Here is a 19,121-nt window from a genome sequence, read left to right as displayed (position 1 = left end):
GACACCATTAAGAGGCTAGAATTTCAAGCGGGATACCTCTCTGAGAAGATTCCCAAACCTACTGACAGCTTCCCAAGTGACACAGAGAAAAACCCGAGAGGTGAAGCAAAGAAAGTAAGATGGGAAGAATGTAAAATGGTCACTATAAGTGATAGGGGGACTGAGGAAGAGCTAAAAAAACCCTTCGAACACTCTGGAGATACTTCAGCAGAGAAGCAGGAAAAGGGTCACCAAGAAACCAAAATTACACAGAAGGAGATGCTAAAACTCTATGCACCATTTTCCCAAAGACTCAAGGGTGGTGTAGAAAAGAGAATATACTCAAAGTTCCTTGATATGTTTACATCTCTCCATGTAAACATACCATTTATCAAAGCTCTCCAACAAATGCCCTCATACATTAAGTGCATGAAGGAGTTGCTGACCAGGAAAAGCTCACTCAAAGGAGGGCAAACAATAGTGATGAATAAGGAGTGCAGTGCTCTCATTCAACCAGAGTTGCCTACAAAAAGGAAGGATCCAGGGAGTTTTCACATCCTCTGTGCCATAGGAGAAACAATGTTTGATAAAGGACTCTGTGACCTGGGAGCAAGCATCAACTTAATGCCTTTATCCCTTATGAAGAAGCTGAAGATCAATGAGCTAATGCCCACAGACGTAGTCATCAGGCTGGCTGAAAAAACTCAAAAACAAGCAATAGGAGTGGTTGAAAACGTGTTGGTGAAGGTTGGAAACTACTTCCTTCCCACAGACCTTGTCATATTGGAAATGGAAGAGAGTCACCTTCACCCAATCATATTGGGAAGACCATTCCTAGCTACAGCCAGAGCGCTTATAGATATGGAGCAAGGAGAGCTAATACTTAGGATACATGATGAATAACTCGCATTCAATTTCTTCAAACCCTCAAAAGAAGCAGATCAAGGAAACAAGGAACCAAGGGAAGAGCACCACAAGGCACTGGTGGAAGAAACAAGCATTAAAACACAAACGGTACACCTGGGAATCCCTTTGGTTGGTAAGCAAAATAGTCAGAAGGTGCAACAGCTAATGGAAATCTAAGAGGAACCAAAACCACCAGAGTCATATGAGACCAGCAACAAAATCTCCTTGGAAAAAGAGGCCACAAAGAGCAGGGCAACATCAAAAGAAACAAAGAAGAAGGCACCAAGGAGATGGAGGAACAAGAAGATCGCTACAGAGGATTTCTCTCCAGGGGATAAAGTGATCTCAGCTTATCTCCCAGCTATCCCACCTCATCTCCCCACCATCCCATCTCAGATGCCTAAAATTTTCACCATCAGCAAAATTCTCTCCTTAGAACATGTGGAGATCCTTAATGAAACCAATGGAGATAGATTCACTATGAGGGGGGAAGATTTGAAGCATTACCAACCACCCTGACAAAGGCAGAACGTCAAGCTAGTGACGCTAAAGAAGCGCTTCATGGGAGGCAACCCATGTTTTATATGCTTTTAAAGTAGTTAATAATGCAAGGTTCATGAATTCCAAATCAACTTTGACATATACTTGAATGAATCCTTTTATGCAACATATAGTGAAGAACAAGTTTGGTGTTCAAGGCACACTAAGAGAACATGAATGCAATTCATATCATGTTACTCTTAGAACCCTGAACAAATCTTTCTACACCACATGGCTACAAACTAAGTTTGGTGTCACCAATGTTGCATACATAGACATTTAATTAGTCAGTTGGTTTTCATTCATGAATAGCACTTAGTTAGTTAAAACAAAAAAAAATTTTTAAAAAGTAGTTATCCCATCTTCCTTAATTTTTTTTGCCGCCACTATCCAAAATTTATTAATTACATTCTTTTTTTTTTCTTGTAAGAAAAATGAAAGGAAGAATTGGAAGATGGGACAATTGAAGAAGGAGGATTCGACCACTTCAAAAATGGGGACTATACACATGTCTTCAAGGAGAATGCATTGGGAAATGTTGCCATGCAACATTGGAAGAACAACACCCTTGGAATTCGAACCAATCCCATCATAAAGTTGATGATCCTTGTGCTCATCCCATGCTAAACCCCATCCGTTCATCATAAGCCTACACCATCAATCCACACCTTTCATTTACTCACTACTTTTCTATATAAGTGGTTCATATTCTGTACCCCCTTCACATTCCAATTTCCATTCTTTGTACTTCTCACTTTCGGAACCCAACACCTCTTACCCCATCAAAGACACTCTCACCAATCATCCATACTTTTACAAATTTAAATTCGGAAGTCACTCATGGCCTCATCCAGCTCTAAAAGAAGAAAGGGGAAGGAGCCTATGGAGCAACGCCTTTTTGATGAAAAGAATTTTAGAACCTTTCACCATGCACTTCAATTTGGGTGGATGGCTGATAAGGAGATCATATATGAGCTAGGCTTTCAAGTCAAGAAAACTGAGTGCCCCGAAATTTCAGAGAAAGTGGAAAAAAGAAGATGGGAGCTCCTTACTGATCCGGTCACCAAAGTAAATGCAACCCTTGTGAGAGAGTTTTATGCAAATGCAGTCCGGAATGATAAGGTAGATGAGTCCTATATAAGTTTTGTAAGAGGAGCAATAGTAGATTTTAGTCCCATGAGCATTATGAGGGCGTTAAAACTAAGAATCATACCATTTGCAGAGGAAAGATATTAATCCAGAATAGATAGCAGTCCCAATTATGACCATATTGTGCAAGATATTTGCGTGCAAGGAGCTGATTGGGTACGAGATCCCCAGAGGAAGCCCAAGTTCATCAAGAGAGGGGACCTCACCCCTGAAGCAAAGGGGTGGTTCGAAATTGTAAGGAGATCCATCCTTCCCGCCGGGAATAACTCGGAGGTGAATCTTAAGAGAGCAACAATGGTGCAATGTATACTTAAAGGGGGAGAGATCAAGGTTCATGAACTCATAGCCCAAGGCATTAGGAAGATGGCTGAGAAAAGCGATTCTAGAGGAAAGTTAGGCTACCCCAGTACTATTTTCCGTCTGTATGACAGAGCTGGGGTGGTGTTCGAAGATGAGAACCCCGAATGGATAAAAGCTGGCATCCCTATTACTGTTCGATGGATGCATGCTGTTGCATCTCTCCTACCTCAACGAAGGCTAAGAAAGAGGACAGCCCATCAAGTGGTAGAAGGACAAGACCTAAGGGAGCAAGCCCCAACCACTTTGGACATGCACCAATTATAGGAAGCCATTGATGGCTTATCTAGACAATACGTGGAGAATCAAGGGGCACAGAAAGAGCTTCAACTACAAATGATGAACCGCCAAGAAGAATTATTCTCTAGATGGATGAATCAACAGGAGGAGTGGCAAAAGCAAATGATGGAACATCAATTGGAACAAGGGAAACAGTGGGGTGAATCCTTCCACAGGTTGGAACAAAGGCATGATCAATAACAAGAGGCCATCCAAAAGCTAATCAATATCCAAGCACATCAAGGTGCACACATACATGAGATGCATCGGAAACAAATAGAACAGGCAGAACTCTTCGACGAATACAGGGCATTCTCAGAAGGAGTTTACATAAGTGAGACTGGACATCATGTGAACACTCAAGCCAGGCTAGGATACTTAGTCGGATAACTGCCTATATTGCATCCAGGAATCACAAGATATGAAGAAGTGAGGGATGACTTAGCGCGAGAAGAAAGAGAAAAAGTCGAAAGGAGTCATAAATCAGTAAGGAAAGCACTTGAGGATTGGAAAAGAGCCAGAATGACACGGATACAAGGAAACACGAGTGGACACAAAGAGGACAAATAAGAGAGAGAGCATGGGCAGCCCCATGAGTAAAAGGTGGTGGAGTTCCCTCTTCGTTTTATCTTTTTCAAATCTAAATAAGAAAAATCATGTATGAAATAGAACATGCTTCCATAGTAACTTAGGAATTTTCAATTCTGTCTTTAGCATTTTCAGTTATTAAGTCTATGTGTGCTGGTCCAAGTTACCTGTTTTCATCTTCATCTTACTTACTTGTGAGCTTGCCCTTTGAATTTAATAAAAAAAGAGAATGTTATGAAAAGAAAAACCAGAGTGGGGTTCATATTGTGGAGTAAGTTCTCAAGGTTTGTGGTGTGGTAATAGGTTAGCTAAGTTGGTTCACCTGTAAGGTATAAGGACACTTATGAATTGAATTACATGCTTGAAGCACATTCTATGAGATTAACCAAACAACAAGATCCTAATAAGAAAAAGAAAAAAAAGATCAATAAGAGTTGAAAAAGAAAGAAGAGTAATAAGAAATAAGGCTAGGCACCAAGGGCTTGAATCTTGAGGGATGTGTCTGTGGTGATCTTGTACCAAGGATCTGCTTGGATGAATAAGTTCTTAGGAGTGCTTCATCACTTGGTAACTTGGGTTAACTAACCCAGAATAATCAACTGAAAATCCACTATCAAGAGCAACCTTACTACAGAACATTTAGTAACCCAAAGAGGTGCTGGACACCAAGGCCTCAAGGAAAGAAAATAACAAGCCATATGCCTGTGGTGTGCATGTATGGGGGAGAGAGACTTGAGGGAGTAAGTCCTTAGGGGTGTTTCAACACCTAGCACCTTGAACCAACTGGTTCGGGAGTGTTGGCTGAAAGCTAATTTTAAAGAGTCGCTCCCTCACGGAGCACTTAGCCTAAGGATGCAATAAACCCTAAGAAAAAAAGGGGGGGGGGAAGGATCAAAGAATAAGGATCTCATAGGATGCAATCAAGTAAGTATTCAAAAGCATGATAAGGACTTGGAAACCAGTAAAGGAATGAACCTAAGTTGCTATGCATGAAACCCCATAAACCAAGAGCTTTACTTCTATAATAAGAACTTACTTCTCTTGTTCTTTCATTCATCATTCTTATATTTCAGTACTTGCTTAGGGACAAGCAAGCTTTAAGTTTGGTGTTGTGATGCCAGGGCATTTTGGCCAGTTTTACTGACCTTTTCTTTATTGTTTTAGGGTAGTTTCATGCATTTTCGTAGTAAATAAGCAAGTTTTGGGTAGATATTCACTTACGTTTTGATTCAAACAAACATTGTGAACTTTACATGATTTCATGAGAATTATGCATGAATAGAATGACAAATTAGATAATGCATGATCTCATGACTTGGAATAGAGCTTTGATGCACTTAACTGCTTGATTTCAGGACAAAGGAAGCAATGAAGAACCACGTTAGTAGCCACGTTAGTCTAATTAACGTGACCACTAACGTGGAATGGGCATAAGCTTGCAACGTTAATGAGAAAAGTGATCGCCAATAACACCTTCGAAAGCCATTATAGCTCACGTTAGTTGCCACGTTAATTACATTAACGTGGAAGCTAACGTGGAGGAGAACGAGAGCTCCAACGTTAGTGGTAAAAGTGAATACCACTAACGTTAGAAAAAGGGCACACTTGGCCACATTAAGAGTCACGTTAAGTACATTAACGTGAACTCTAACGTGGAAGGAACAAGGAATCGCCAACGTTAGTGACACTCACCTTTGTCACTAACGTTGGATTAAGCCACTATTGCCCACGTTAGTTGCCACGTTAATTATATTAACGTGGAAGCTAACGTGGAGGAAGAATTGATGGACCAACGTTAGTGACACTCACCTTTGTCACTAACGTTGGAGATGGCAATCACCACCACGTTAGTAGTCATGTTAATTCAACTAACGTGAACTCTAACGTGGAAAAGAGGCGCGTTTGGAGCGTTAGTGACAAAGGTAAGTGTCTCTAACGCTCTCGAAGCTTAGGCATGCCCACGTGAAGGGTCACGTTAGTTATACTAACGTGAACTCTAACGTGGGGAAAAGGGGCAATAAGCAACGTTATTGGAAAAGGTGAATGCCAATAACGTTTGCGAATGACCAAGAGGCAACGTTAGTGGTAACGTTAGTGCCACTAACGTTGAAGTTAATGTGGACCATTTTTTGGCTTGGAACGTTAGTGAAAAAGGTAATCATCACTAACGTTCTTGAACCCACATTTTCACTTAACGTTAACACCACTAACGTCCTAACTAATGTCCATGCCTAACTCACACTTTTTCTGCAAGCAAAGCTGAGCCCACTGAAGACTATAACTGCTTCATAAGATCTAAAGGCCCATATCTAAGACTTGAAGAGCCAACTAGAAGATCTGAAGAGTAGTATATATAGGAGTAGTTTTGAACTAGTAGAGAGCTTTTTGCATTGGAGGAACTATACTCTGTATATTTTACTTTCTCTGCAACTTCCAGTTTTATTTTGGGAAATGTACTTTTCATTTATGCTTTCCATTCCCAGAGCTATGAACAACTAAACCCCTTTAATTAGGTTAGGGAGCTCTGTTGTAATTTGATGGATCAATAATAGTTTTCATTCTTCTTCTTCTTTCTTTTCTCTTGATTTTACTAGAAAGCTTTCAATCTTCATCCTATTGGGTAGTTGTCTTAGAAAAGAAGCTATTCATACTTGGATCTCTTCGGATTATGGAAGAGGAATGAAGAGATCATGCTAGAAATGCTTTCTCATGTTGGACCAAATTGGGGTTTGGATGGATATGGTGACATATAATCCTACCAACACTTTGATTTGGGAATACATGTGGTATAATCAGTGACCATACTTCATCTCTTCTGATGAGCAATTAGACCAAGGGATTGGCTATTGATCAAGATTTGAGAGATTGGGTTGCCAAGGAATTGGAATCCAATCACTTAAAATTGCCAAGGAGATCAATGAATGCATTGATTGAGGAAGAGATGAGAATGAACTTGATCCGGAGAATACAACATCTCCTGAGCCCAATGAATCCCCCATTTCTGATTTTACCCATTCTCTTTACTTTTTGCCATTTACTTTTATGTTCATTTCCCCAAATCCCCATTTAACATTCTGTAATTTACTTTTCGCCATTTACATTTTCCTCTTATTTCCAGCATTTACACTTTCTGTTATTTACTTTTCCACCATTTATGTTTCTGCAAATATCAACTCAATTTCTACTTAGCTCAACTAGAACATTCCTCTGATTAAAGTTGCTTGACCAATCAATCCCTGTGGGATTCGACCTCACTCTATTTTGAGTTTTTACTTGACGATAATTCGGTATACTTGCCGAGAGAAAATTGTTGACAAGTTTCCGTGCATCAGACAACGAAGGGAGGAGCACCAAGAGTATTCCATCCTCCTCCATGAAATTAGAGAAGACTAAAGAGCCATGAGGGAGGAGCAACAAAGGCAAGGAAGAGACATTGATGAGCTCAAGCACTCCATAAGATCTTCAAGAGGAAGAACTAGCTGTCATCACTAAGGCGGACCCGTTCTTTAATTTCCTTGTTCTTATTTTTTTGTTTTTCGTTTCCTATGCCCTATGTTTTATTTATGTTTGTGTCTTTATTACATGATCATTAGTGTCTAGTGTCTATGTCTTAAAGCTATGAATGTCCTATGAATCCATCACCTTTCTTAAATGAAAAATGTTTTTAATTGCAAAAGAACAAGAAGTACATGGTTTCGAATTCTATCTTGAAATTAGTTTAATTATTTTGATGTGGTGGCAATACCTCTTATTTTCTGAATGAATTCTTGAACAGTGCATATTTTTTAATTTGTTGTTTATGAATGTTAAAATTGTTGGCTCTTGAAAGAATAAAGAAAAAGGAGAAATGTTATTTGATAATCTGAAAAATAAAAAAATTGATTCTTGAAGCAAAAAAAAAGCAGTGAATAAGCAAGGCTTGCAAAAAAAAAGAAAAAAAAAGAAAGAGAAAAAAAAATTATGCGAAAAAAAAAAGAGAAAAGGAAAAAGAAAAAGCAAGCAGAAAAAGCCAGTAACCCTTTAAACTAAAAGGCAAGGGTAAAAAGGATCCAAGGCTTTGAGCATTAATGGATAGGAGGGCCCACAGAAATAAAATCCTGGCCTAAGCGGCTAAACCAAGCTGTCCCTAACCATGTGCTTGTGGCGTGAATGTATCAAGTGAAAAGCTTGAGACTGAGCGGTTAAAGTAGTGGTCCAAAGCAAAAAGAGTGTGCTTAAGAGCTCTGGACACCTATAACTAGGGACTCTAGCAAAGCTGAGTCACAATTTGAAAAGGTTCACCCAGTTATGTATCTGTGGCATTTCTGTATTCGGTGGTAATACTGGAAAACAAAATGCTTAGGGTCATGGACAAGACTCATAAAGTAGCTGTATTCAAGAATCAACATACTGAACTAAGAGAATCAATAACACTATCTGAATTCTGAGTTCCTATAGAAGCCAATCATTCTGAACTTCAAAGGATAAAGTGAGATGCCAAAACTGTTCAGAAGCAAAAAGGCTACAAGTCCCGCTCATCTAATTGAAGCTAATCTTCATTGATAAGTTTGGAATTCATTGTATATTCTCTTCTTTTTATCCTATTTTGTTTTTAGTTGCTTGGGGACAAGCAACGATTTAAGTTTGGTGTTGTGATGAGCGGATAATTTATACCCTTTTTGGCATTTTTTTTACATAGTTTTTAGTATGTTTTAATTACTTTTTATTATATTTTTATTAGTTTTTATTCAAAAATCACATTTCTAGACTTTACTATGAGTTTGTATGTTTTTCTGTAATATCAGGTATTTTCTAGTTGAAATTGAGGGACCTGAGCAAAAATCTGATTCAGAGGTTGAAAAAGGACTGCAGATGCTGTTGGATTCTGACCTCCCTGCACTCGAAGTGGATTTTCTGGAGCTACAAAAGCCCAATTGGCGCGCTCGCAATTGCGTTGGAAAGTATACATCCTGGGCTTTCCAGCAATATATAATAGTCCATACTTTTTCCGGGATTTGATGGCTCAAACTGGCGTTCAAAGTCAGCCTAAAACATCTTGGCGTTAAACGCCCAAACTGGCACCAGAATTGGAGTTAAACGCCCAAAATGGCACCAAAGTGATGACCGGAATTCACACCCCATTCAAAATTAGTGAATTAGTCCTTTTGGCAAGTGCACCAAAATTATCGTCAAGTAATAACCCACAGCGGAGTGGGATCGTATCCACAGAGATTGGCAAATTCAAGTAGTTGTAATCGATTGATGAATTAGTCAAGCGGATCAATAGGATTGTAGAGTGCAGAATTGTAAATGACATAAATGTAAATGACTAGAATATAAAGGAAAGCAATAAAGTGTAGAAATATAAATGGCAAAAAGTAAAGTGCAGAATCATAAATGACTTGAATGTAAATGGGAATAGGGAATTGCTGAATGTAAAATTAAGCTATAAAGAAATGGATAGATAAGAATGGGGAAATTCATTGAGATTGGGAGATGTTGTCTCTTTGGATCAAATCTAGCTTATATCCTCTTCAATCATGCAACTCATTGACATCTTGGCAATCATGATTGATATTGAGCCCCGATCCCTTGGTGACTCAATCTCTCAGATCTTGATCAATAGCCAATTCCTTGGTCTAATTGCTCATGAAGAGATATATGCTTGATCCCTGATTATACCACACACCATCATAGGTCCAAGTTGAGGGAGGATTATATGTCACATATCCAAACACCAAAACCCGGATTCTACTCTAGTGTGAGAAGGGATTTCAAGCATGGTTTCATGTTTCCTTTCCCAAGGCTCCCATAAAACCCAATTGCATTCAATCTCTTTCCCAAGATAACTGAACACTAAGCATTAAGAACAAAATTCCTTCTAGCAAATCAAAAAGAAGATGAAGAGAAGAAGGATTTCACTATCATTCATCCATTAAGTACAACAGAGCTCCCTCTCTCAATGAGAGGGAAGTTAGCTACTCATAGCTCAAAAGGTACTCAAAAGTGAAGTGTAAAAGTTGATCTAAAACTGACTGCTTAACCGCTTCTTCAGTACTCCTTGGGGGTATTTATACTACTCCTAGTAAAATAAAAGAATTACAAAAGTGAAAAAGGAAAATTACATTTTGGAGGGAAAAGAAAACACTCAATAAGCATGACTTCTCAGCTGGCGTGTGGCTGGCGTGCCTCGGGCGTGTCACGTGCTCTTCATTTCCAGCTTGGCATGCCACGCCCAATCCTTCAAGTGGCACACTCGTCCCTCTTTCAACCTTGGCGTGCCACGCCTTCGAGCTCAAGTGGCACGCCATAGTGGATTTCTTGTGTTGGCGTGCCACGCCTTCGAACTCAAGTGGCACGCCCCTTGCCTTTCTCACTTCTCTTTGCCTCTGGAAACTTGTATTGGCGTGCCACGCCCAAGGTCTGGCATGCCACGTCCTTGCTTTATGCTTGTCTAGGCTTCTCTAGAAAGTTGAACTAGCGTGGCACGCCCAGGGTCTGGCGTTCCATGCCCCTCTTGTGAGTGAGTGGTTGCTCTGTTTGGCGTGCCACGCCACAAACTCAAGTGGCACACCCCAATGCTTCTCTTCTAAATGACACTGGCGTGCCACGCCTGGCTACTCAAGTGGCACGCCTAAGTGAAGAATGGTGAGTGGCGTGCCACGCGTTCGATACCAAGCGGCACGCCCCATGTAATTGGCCTCCTTCATCCTCTCTGGAAACTTATACCAGCGTGCCACGCCTAAAGGCTGGCGTGCCACGCCCATGATCTTGTCTTGGTTCCAGTAGTTGGCGTGCCACGCCTCATTCTTCAAGTGGCACGCCATAGTGACTTACTAAGGTTGGCGTGCCACGCCTTCGATACCAAGTGGCACGCCCAGTCCTTGCTTTTGGTCCTTTGTGCTTTGGCGTGCCACGCCTGGTTGCTCAAGTGGCACGCCCAGTCCTTACTTTTGGTCCTTTGTGCATTGGCGTGCAACGTCTGGTTGCTCAAGTGGCACGCCCAGTCTTCAATTGCCTTCAGCCCCTTCTCTAGATTGTTGTACCAGCGTGCCACGCCATGTTGCTCAAGTGGCACACCCATAGATTTGTGAACTCTTCAAGCTTGGCATGCCACGCCTGGGTTCTCAAGTGGCACGCCCAAGTGACTTCGTTGGGCTGGCGTGCCACGCCTTCGATACCAAGTGGCACGCCATAGTGAAGATTCTTCTTGGGATGGAGAGTTGGCGTGCCACGCCCCTTTGCTCAAGTGGCACGCCCATAGTGGTTGATGAGTCAGGCGTGCCACGCCCAGCTTAGCGTGCCACGCCCCTTTTGTGTCCTCCATTGTGGCTCTCTGGAATTTTGTATCAGCGTGCCACGCCCAGTCTCTGGCGTGCCACGCCATATGCATGCTTTGAATTTCTTCTCTGGACTTTAGTACTGGCGTGCCATGCCCAGCTCCTAGCGTGCCACGCCATTGTGTTTTGTGGCGTTTGCTTCAAGTGTCACGCCAGTTTTACACGCCCAGCTTCTTATTTGTCTTTTACCCCATTTTTGATACTTTTCTCATCTGAAATTCAGCACAACTCATCTCAAAGTAGTGTACCATAATATTCATCAAATAATGCATGAATTGTACTGGTGAAATGAGATTTATGCTCTTTTATGGTCTTCTTTATGCAACAAAGAAGGGTAGATGATGCAAGTCATCATAACACCAAACTTAAGTTTTGCTTGTCCCAAGCAAATCAATGTGAGTAAACCTTTATAACTTGAGGCCTTGGCTTTGAGTGATTGCAATACAACTAAGAGTAAGGCTAAGTATTCAACACATGCATGAATGTTTTAATGTCATGAGAAACTCTTGGATCCTTGAGGGTTCTTTCAGGTATAGGCTTCAGGGGTCCTTTCTATTGATTGTCACCTTGAGGTAGTAAGGGTTTTTTTGCTTTCTTGACCACGACTCTAAGTGTTTTGACTCAAGACAACCCTTTAATTAAGCTTTCAATTAGCACTCCCAAACCAGTTCGTTTTAGGGTACTAGGTGTTAAGACACCCCTAAGAATTTACTTGCCCAGGTCTCTTCTTAACACATCTTCACACAAGCATCTACTAAGATCTTTAATTCTTTTTGAGCTTTTTAATGTTTCTTTTTCTATCCCAGTAGTTGATGCTCAAAGCCTTGGGTCTTTATTGCCTACTACCTCTTGGCTCTATGGATATTCAAGGAACACCCCTTAACCTTCCCCTAGTTATACTTTCTAGGACTAGTTGCTTTTCTATGACTCATTTTCTTTTTTTTTTATGTTCATTCAAGGTCTTACACTTGGTCACTTATATCTTAGTTTGTTTCGTGATCCATCTTGGCCTTGGTCTTTCTCATTGTTTTTGCGTAACTCACGGTGACTCTTATGGAGACAAACTCTACCTTTATTTTTGTTGGAATGAAGACTTGAAATGCATGGCATTTTCTTTCTTGAAAAGAAGAAGTCATAAAGACTTCAAACATGAATTAAACACTATGCATAAAACATAAACTATCCTAGCATGATTATTTATTCAAAAAGTAAATAAAGCAAAAACTTAAACAAGAATTCAGAAATTGGAAAGTGTCAACCATGGGACTCAACAACCTTGAGCAGCTTCATCTTTAGTTTATTGGCCCCTTCCCTTTGTCCTTCATCTTGGAGGGGGAAAAACCACCTTCATCTGGTTTGGAGGAACCTTCTTGTGCTTTGATGTCCTTGGGTTTCCAAAATCCTGCCCTCCTCATGTAATTCCTTTCATCCTCCTTATGTTTTGCTAGGATTTCTTCTTGTCTTGCACTTAGTTCTTCCATTCCTTGCATGAAGGTTGGGTATCCTGGGTTCAGAGTGGCCACGGTGTTACACAAGTGATTCAGCTTCGCTTGTGTGTTAATGTCATACTGCCTCCTGGATATGGTTCTGGCATCATAGAGATGTCTGAATTCAGCCAGGTTCCTCTGTTGCCATTTTCCTTGCTCTACTATTTTTTCCAGTGCACTTCGCACCTCTCCCCAATCAAATTGTTCTTGCTGCTCCTTCCTCATATGCTCCCAATTCCCTTGGAGTTGTTGAATGTTTTGCTTGACTTGGCTCTATTGTTGTTGTTGAGTTTTCTTGAGTTGATTGACATCTTCCCTCAAGTGGTGTAGATCTCCCTTCATTTGGTGTACATCTCCTTGCAGTTGCTCCCAGTTGAATCCCACTGGAAATTGTTGATATTGATATTGTGGTGGTGGTTGAAGTGCCAAGAATTGAGGTTGCTCTTCTCCTTCCTCTTCTTCTTGTTGTTGTTGTTGTTCATGGGCATGAGCTCTTCGTTCTCTGGCCCTGTGGAGTGGGTGAACAGCCACCACCTTGGCCATGTTTTTGGCAGTTATGAACTTGTCTTGCTTCACAAGCACTTCGTCAATAATCTTTTCAACTCCAGCCTCATCACATAGCCTCTGTATAATGCTGGGGAATGCCAACCTTGTGTTGTCACTGGTGCTCTTCAGCACTTTGTTGATGTTGTTGGCAATCATCTTCCCCACGTTGATGTTCTCTCCTTTCATGATGTTGTAGATGAGTACAGCTCTCTCCTTGGTCACCTCTGAAGTGTTGGATGTGGGGATTAGGGACCTCCTCACAAATTCTAGCCACCCTCTAGCTTGGGGGCTCAAATCTCTTCTCCTCAATTGATTAGGTACCCCATCCTTGTCATTGATCCAACGCACATGCATCACACAAATCTCATTTAGGATCTCATCAAACCTAGGGTCTTGCTGCTTCATTCTTTCTTTATAGCTCCGAGTGGAGCTTGTCCTCTTCACCATTAGCATCCTTTCTATGCTAGAGGGACTGTAGTCAATGGACTTCTCCCTTACATAGCTAATGTAGCCATATTATTGCCCTGGTTGAGGCACTACATTGGCATAAAATTCCCTCACCAAGCTCTCTACCACTTTCCTTGGTGGGTTGCATAGAAGTGACCAACCTCTATTGTTGATCTCAATGTTGATTTCAATGTGCTCGTTCCTCCCTAATTGGAACCCAACTTCTGGAATAATCTCCCTCTCACTCACCCAACCATAGAATTGGTTTTGGTTGAATGCGGAGAAGAACTTGTAGTCATTGAAGGAGCTTGAGGACCCAGAGGTTGGTTCCTTGACTTTTCTGTTCTTTGAGGCTGAGCTTTTTGGTGGTGCCATGAGTTTGAGAGAGTGTATTTGAAAGTGAAATGGAGTTGCAAGAAAGAACAAGCAAAACAAGGTTTTGCTCCAACACCAAACTTAGGACTTGATTGTCCCAATCAAGAAAGAAAGAAAAAAAGAAAGAGATGGTAAAGGATGAAAAGAGAAAGGAAGGGGTTGTATGCTCTTCGTGTGTGATTGGGGTTGTTGAAGTGGGATAGGAGATGGTGAGGTGAGGCTTTTATAATGGGTGAATGTTGTGGTGGGAAGGGTGGGAAATAAAAAAAAGTAAATGTTTTCCCACTTGGGGAGTGGCGCCTAGCGTAGGAAGAGGCGCCAACTCGTTTCTCACTGTGTCTTCTGCGTGTGTTGAGTTCCAAAGTGTAAGTACACTTTGACTTTCTTGCTTTGTGAGTTGTTTACCATGTGGGCCCTATCTTCTCTCCTGAAATAAAATTGAACCCATTAGTAATGACAAAAGAACCCTTTCACATTCCTTCTCATCAAAAGTGAATTGGATTGCAACTGATGGGTTTCCCTTGGGACACCAAACTTAATTCTTTGGCATCTCAATAAATTGGTTTTATCATTGTGTATTTAATGTGTTCATAGGAATGGAATAACATTAATCATTTAATTTTATTTTGATTCTAATTCCTATGAACTCATTAAACCACATTCATGTTTTTACCCAAAGCATTAAGTGCTTTCAAATTGGGTGACTTGGGCTGCTAGATGATTCTTGGTGGTAGCCACACCAAACTTAATCCTTGGGCTTACTCTTCAAATCAAGATATAAATTGTTTGTAAGCCTAGATTAAGTGGGTGAGAGGCTACACCAAACTTAGCATTTTAGCTAGTCTTCAGCCCATTCACTCATTATGATCAATGCCTTCATCAAGTTGCAATTCCAGAATAGAAAAAATGTAAAGAAAATCTAGCTACCAAAGCTAAAATCAATGTTCTAATCTACAATTGTAAACTACCTAATATGGCAATGTAAGATAAAGGAGAGACTGAAAAGTAAACTACTTAATGCAACAAATTTTTAAACTACTTCTAAGAAAAGTAACTAAATCAAAAAGGATAAAGTGTTGGGGTCCCTCCCAACTAGCGCTTCTTTATTGTCATTAGCTTGACATTCCTTCATTTTCAGCTGAGCTTGTAGCTCTCTCCTTGCTCCTCTAAGGAGCCTCCCAAGTAGTGTTTGAGTCTATGGCCATTGACAGTAAAAGTTCTCTGAGTCTTGTCCTCCATGAGCTCCACATGACCATAGGGAAACACCTTGCGTATGGTGAAAGGTCCTGACCATCTAGACTTCAGTTTTCTAGGGAAGAACTTGAGTCTTGAGTTATAGAGTAACACCTTCTGTCCTTCAGTGAACTTCCTGATGCCAGGGCATTTTGGCCAGTTTCACTGACCTTTTCTTTATGCTTTTAGGGTAGTTTCATGCACTTTCTTAGTAAATAAGCAAGTTTTGGGTAGAATTTCACTTACATCTTGATTCAAGCTAACATTGTGATTTTTATATGAATTCATGAGAATTATGCATGAATTGAATGACAAATTAGATGATGCATGTCTCATAACTTGGACTAGAACTTTGATACACTTTATTGCTTGATTTCAGGACAAAGGAAGCAAGGAAGAACCACGTTAGCAGCCACGTTAGTCTAATTAACGTGACCTCTAACGTGGAAGGGGAGCTAGCTTGCAACGTTAATGTGAAAAGTAATCGCCAATAACGTCCTCAAAGCCATCATAGCCCATGTTAATTGCCACATTAACTACATTAACGTGGTAGTTAACGTGGAAGAAGAAAATGAAGCCAATATTAGTGACACTCACCTTTGTCACTAACGTTGGACCAAGCTCATATTGGCCACGTTAAGAGCCACGTTAACTCAGTTAACGTGGACTCTAACATGGGGAAACAAAAGAATGATCAACGTTAGTGACACTCACCTTTGTCACTAACGTTGAGCTAAGCCACTTTGAGCCACATAGTTGCCATGTTAACTCAGTTAACGTGGACTCTAACGTGGAGGGAGCAAAGAATCGCCAACGTTAGTGACACTCACCTTTGTCACTAACGTTGGGATGAGCCACTATGAGCCACGTTAACTCCCACGTTAACTATATTAACGTGGAAGCTAACGTGAGTAAAAGGAATGATGAGCCAATGTTAGTGACACTCACCTTTGTCACTAACATTGGAGATGGCTAGCAATACCACGTTAGAAGCCACGTTAACCTAGTTAACGTGAACTCTAACGTGGGAAGTAGGGGCATTTTGGAACGTTAGTGATAAAGGTAAGTGTCACTAACGTTCTCGAAGATGTGGCAAGCCTACGTTAAAGGTCACGTTAGCCACACTAACGTGAACTCTAACGTACGGAGAAAGGAGGATTCTCAACGTTATTGGAAAAGTAAGTCCCAATAACATGTGCGAAGGACCAAGAAGCAACGTTAGTGGTCACGTTGATGCCACTAACGTTGAAGTTAACGTAGAGCATCCTTGGGTTAGGAACGTTAGTGAAAAAGATGATTGTCACTAACGTTCTCGAACCCACACTTTCACTTAACGTTAACGCCACTAATGTCCTAAGCTAGAAACCCTGCCTACTTCACACTTTCTCTCTGCAAGTAAAGCTAAGCCCACTGAAGAAGATAACTGCTTCAACTCAAGATCCAAAGGCCCATATCCAAGACTTGAAGAGCCAACTAGAAGATCAGAAGAATAGTATAAATAGGGAGAGCTTTGAACTAGAAGGGAGCTTTTGGCATTATTAGAATTACTCTCTATATTTTACTTTCTCTGCAACTTTTAGTTTAATTCTCAAAATGTACTCTCCATCTATGCTTTTCATTCCCAGAGCTATGAACAACTAAACCCCTTTCATTGGGTTAGGGAGCTCTGTTGTAATTTGATGGATCAATAATAGTTTTCATAATCCTTCTTCTCTCATTTCTCTTGATTTTACTAGAAAGCTTTCAATCTTCATCCAATTGAGTAATTATCTTGGAAAAGAAGCTATTCATACTTGGATCTCTTCTGAACCTTGGAAGAGGAATGAAGAGATCATGCTAGAATTGCTTTCTCATGTTGGACCAAATTGGGGTTTAGGCGGATATGGTGACATATAATTCTCCCAATACTTTGATTTGGAAATACATGTGGTATAATCAGTGACCACACTTCATCTCTTCTCATGAGCAATTAGACCAAGGAATTGGCTATTGATCTGATTTGAGAGATTGAATTACCAAGGAATTGGAATTCAATCACTTGAGATTGCCAAGGAGATCAATGAATGCATTGATTGAGGAAGAGATGAAAATAAACTTGATCCGGAGAATGCAACATCTCCTAAGCCCAATTAACTCCCCATTTCTGATCTTACCCATTCTCTTTACTTTCTGCTATTTACTTTCATTCTAAACTCCCCTTCCCCATTTAAGATTATGCAATTTACCTTCCGTCATTTATTTTCTGCAATTTACTTTCCTGCTATTTAATTTCCTGCAATTCTCAACCCAATTTCTGCTTAGCTCAACTAGAACATTCTTCCAATTAAAGTTGCTTGACCAATCAATCCCTGTGGGATTCGACCTCACTCTATTGTGAGTTTTTACTTGACGACAATTCGGTATACTTGCCGAGGGAGATTTGTTAAAGGACAAGTTTGCGTGCATCAAGTTTATGGTGCCGTTGCCGGGGATTGATTTTGTATCAACAATGATTAAATTGTTGGATAACTAGATTGAGTATTTGTTTTTATTTTGTACTATTTAAGTTCATTTGAGTAATTCACTTTCTGTTCAGTTATTTTCTTCCCTTTCCCCTACCCATTTTTCTTAGTTGTTTACAATTCAGTCACCAACTCACTAACTGTTTGATATATTGCATCACTCACACAAACAATATTTCTGTAGAAATTACTATCTGCATCTATATTTCTTGCTTTTGCCTTGTTAGTTGTATGACAGGTAGAAGAAGCGGGGCTTCAACTTCCTTTGATTCTGAACCTGAGAGGACCTTCCTTAGATTAAGGAAGGAAGCAAGAGGAAAGAGAGTAGTTGGTGCTGAGGAAGAGGAGGAGTACTTTGAACCAGATATGGATGAGAATATGGAGAACCATCATGAAGAAGAGGCTCACAACCATGGCCGAGAAGGTCCAGCACATCAGGCTGGGCAAGAGAGAAGAGTTATGGGTTCTAACATCAATCCAAACCCAGGAAACTGTGGAAGTAGCATCCAACAGCCAACCATACATGCCAACAACTTTGAACTAAAGCCACAGGTCATCACCCTTGTTCATAACAATTGTTCATTCGGAGGAAGTGTCCAAGAAGACCCCAATCAACATCTAACCACCTTCCTGAGGATATGCGATACTGTGAAGTCTAATGGTGTTCATCTTGACACTTCTAAACTACTTCTGTTCCCTTTCTCACTCAAGGACAAAGCATCTAAATGGCTGAAATCCTTTCTAAAGGAGAGTTTAGCAACCTGGGAAGATGTGGTGAACAAATTCTTGGCAAGATTCTATCCTCCTAAACGGATCAACAGGTTGAGAGCTGAGGTACAAACCTTTAGGCAGCAAGATGGTGAGACTCTATATGAAGCATGGGAGAGGTTTAAGGACCTGACAAGAAGATGCCCGCCAGATATGTTTAATGAATGGGTGCAGTTGCACATTTTCTATGAAGGTCTTTCATATGAATCAAAGAAGGCAGTAGACCACTCATCCGGGGGATCTCTGAACAAGAAGAAGATCATTGAAGAAGCCATAGATGTCATTGAGACTATAGCTGAGAATGACTATTTGTATGCTTCTGAAAGAGGCAACACTAGAGGAGTGATGGAGCTGAACAACGTGGATGCACTGCTAACTCAAAACAAGATGATTACCAAGCAATTAGCTGACCTCACCAAGAAGATGGAGAGGAATCAAGTAGCAGCAATCACTACTTCAGCAGCAACTCAAGAATGAGTGAATGAAGAGGCAGAGGGTGATCAAGAACAGGCCAACTACATTGGAAATTCACCTAGGCAGCACCATGACCCATACTCCAAAACATATAATTCTGGTTGGAGGAACCACCCAAACTTTGGGTGGGAAAATCAACAGGATCAAGGCCAAGATCAGAGATGCCACAACCC

The 19,121-nt window shown here is 40.7% G+C and overlaps 1 non-coding gene across 1 annotated transcript; it reads right to left on the bottom strand.

Annotated features, from left to right (window-relative positions):
- Positions 1 to 18,525: 18,525 nt before the first annotated feature.
- LOC148548654 (small nucleolar RNA R71) lies at positions 18,526 to 18,632 on the bottom strand. The gene has a single exon (XR_015897117.1). It is a non-coding gene; the product is annotated as a small nucleolar RNA R71 (small nucleolar RNA).
- Positions 18,633 to 19,121: the final 489 nt, after the last annotated feature.

This window comes from Arachis ipaensis, chromosome B8 (assembly GCF_059453495.1).
Source record: "Arachis ipaensis isolate K30076 ecotype BB chromosome B8, ASM5945349v1, whole genome shotgun sequence".
NCBI lineage: Eukaryota > Viridiplantae > Streptophyta > Magnoliopsida > Fabales > Fabaceae > Arachis > Arachis ipaensis.
This window is presented reverse-complemented; position numbering and strand designations above follow the sequence as displayed.